The sequence below is a fragment of the Peromyscus californicus genome, unplaced genomic scaffold (assembly GCF_007827085.1).
Source record: "Peromyscus californicus insignis strain IS unplaced genomic scaffold, ASM782708v3 Scaffold_9__1_contigs__length_137607984, whole genome shotgun sequence".
NCBI classification, from domain to species: Eukaryota; Metazoa; Chordata; class Mammalia; order Rodentia; family Cricetidae; genus Peromyscus; species Peromyscus californicus.
Window position 1 is genome coordinate 33413986 of NW_026294617.1, and position 3123 is coordinate 33417108.

The 3123-nt window shown below is 38.8% G+C and overlaps 1 pseudogene; it reads left to right on the forward strand.

The window, feature by feature from the left end:
- Nucleotides 1-722: 722 nt before the first annotated feature.
- Nucleotides 723-2578, forward strand: LOC128105992 (60S ribosomal protein L37-like; annotated as a pseudogene).
- The last annotated feature ends 545 nt before the right edge of the window (nt 2579-3123 follow it).

The window sequence follows — 3123 nt, forward strand, 5'->3', positions numbered from 1 at the left end:
AATTATTTGCAAATATTTATGATCTGACAATAACCGCCTCTGCATCATTTGTTTTTCCTAGAACCCATAAGCCTAAGTTTTCCTTTCTTGGTGTATTCAGCTACCTGAGCTTCCTTTCTCGTTTCACTTAGTGTTTGAGAGGCTGACTTAAAATAAATGACCTGAGAATGAAATTAAACAATAGTTTTTAAATGTTGTGATTTAAAACCCATTTATCTCCCAGTTCTGCAGACTGGAAGTTTGAGCTGAATGTAACTGGGTGTTTATTTTCTGCTTTCTTGGGTCTATGCTGTGTCTGTAGTTAGTTGCTGTTTGGGACAAGCTGGGACACCTGTGTCCGCTCTGCATACTCTCCAGTCTCCTGTGAAGTTAACTCATCCTGGTTCATAGGCAGAGGAAGAGTTCTGCAAGTGATGAGAGAGGAAGCTTCAAGACATTGTCAGTCATGGATAAAAAAAATCTAAGCAGGACACTGCTTTCTTCTTTCCTCACTGGTTGCTACAATCTGGTGACTTTGCACACATTTCCTTATCTACCAGTTCTTCTGTGTGGCTTCCAGAGCCTTCATGAAGGTGGCAGCAATCATCCCTTCATCTGTGTTCCTGTGACTCAGTTTATGGCTGTAGACAGGCTGTTCCTGATGCATGGGAAGGGCTGGGGTATGTGCCATTGTGTAGAGAACTGTCTGGCATAGACTCCATGGCAGTTGCCCTGCTAGGACGATGACGACGATGATGTGTGTGTCTGTGTGTAGTTGTTCCCACGACGACGACGATGATGTGTGTCTGTGTGTAGTTGTTCCCACGACGACGACGATGATGTGTGTGTCTGTGTGTAGTTGTTCCCACTAGATTCTTAGTTGTTAAAGGAGCAAACACAGGAAATGTGGCCTTATTCATGATTGTGTGTTTATGCTCAGTATAGGGACACAATGGTGCCTTTACACAGATTCTTTAATTAGATGTGTTAACATGACTAATATTTTAAATGCCTTCATTAAATGCCAAATTTTCTACAGAATAATGTATTATAATCAATGCAATCACTGAACCTAAAGACTTTTCTCAGAGCTGAATAAAGTTCTAGACATCTCCATTTCCATTCTGGGAACCATGTGACTCTGTATAGGTAGTACAGTACACCAGCAACTCGAACTGTCCCTGTCCCTAAGCAGAGCACATCTGTCCTCAGGTGGATGGAATCATTTCCTAGTTTCTTTCACAACTGTAGAATTAACTATGTAGATATCACTCTCATGGTGGCTAAATTTCAAAACATTATCAACAAAACTTCATGGAATCAGGGATCTCCGTTTCTTCTACATCTCAATACCTAGAATGGTATATGGATGATACATTGGCCAATTAAAGATATTTCAAACAAATGAGTAAATTAACAGTTCATATGCACTGTATGAGCTGAACTATTTCTATGTGGCAATTCAGTGGTCAGAGACAGAGAACTGTCTGATTCTAGCCATTCTTGGGTCACTGGGCTAAGAGAAAGATGTCAGGTATAACAAGAAATGCTAGGAAACAAAAGATCCTGAGGACAGGCTAAATATCAGATATTCAAAATTTTGATTACAGACTTTTGTACCTTCTATTTCAGACTGTAATTCTTACAGATGTTCACACTGAAGCTCAGAGGAGTTTGAGCATGTGTACACAAGTCTTGACTAACTCAGATTGCGTTTAGTCCTTCCCTTTAATGATAGGGAATTTGTAGATGCCAGGCTAAATGTGTCCTACACTTGAAACAGCAGAGTTTCAGAAAAGTATATAATTAGTTTGTAAGCACTTTTCTCTCAATTTCTCTTTTTAGTTTCACAGCAAAAGTCAGGACTGCAATTTTAGGGTTTCTGTTGCATATTTGCTCAGAAGGAAGCTTTATTCTATTAGTAGAAAACTACTTAATGTCTTCCCATTATTTGGAAAGGGAGAGATAAACTTGTCAAAAATGTATACAATATGTAGTACAAAACTTAATCTATCTTGGACAAGTTATTACTACCTATTACTTTGGGAATAACATGTCTTCTCTAAAGGTTTATTAGGTACAATCTTTGCATACATAATTTACTCTAAAATAACAAAAATTCTAAGTGCTTCTTGACATGGACTAAGTTCATAAAAGTAGTTATTAATAGTTAATGTGCATTTTTACAAGGGAATTTACTGAAAAAATTGCTGTTTTTTTTTCTGGTCAAGTTCTGTGGTGCTTAAGAAACTCCATGTCCATGGACTAGCGTTTCTCTCTGTTTGGCCTCCGCGGCAGAAGCAAGCTGACGAAAGGAACATCATCCTTTGGAAAGTGTCCCAATAAGATGCACACGTTGTGCCGCCGCTGTGGCTCTAAGGCCTCCCACCTTCAGAAGTTGATCTGTGGCAAATGTGGCTCCCCTGACACGTACAGGAGAAAGGATAACTGGAGTGCCAAGGCTAAGAGATGAAACACTGCCGGGACTGGGTGGACGAGGCACCTGAAAATTGTCTATCGAAGATTCAGACATGGATTCTGTGAAGGAACAACATCTAAACCCAAGAGGGCAGCTGCTGCAGCATCCAGTTCATTTTGAGAATTTCAATCAGTCATAAAATAAATGTTCTGGTTTCAAAAAAAACCAAAATATTTTCAGCATAATTATTATTATTTCCTCATGATTTCTCTTTAACTTCCCTGATTTCTCCATTTGGAATTGAAGGTGAACAAGGAAGATCAGTTTTGTCAATGACCAAGGCCAAATTGTTGCTTTCACTAATCTTTTGTGAAGATCACAGAAAGGGCTACAGCTTAAACATAATTAAACCCAGAGGAAGGATCCCCAGCTCTGACCAGTCAGGGATGAACATGAAGCCTTCTGTACTTTACTGGCATAGCCTTGCTTTCCATATCCATGTGCAGAGTCCCTTTTGTTCTGTTCTTTCAAAATTTGTATCTTGAAAATCCTTCTTAACATGATACATAGGCTCTCATATGTATCCTTCACTGAAGATATGGACTTTTAAACTTAATGACATTATATTCATTTTCAATAATGTGGAATATGATAACTAACTCTTTGTACTGCATTCATAAAGCAGACTTCTCTCCACTGATTTATTCAGCTGTTTCACACAATAT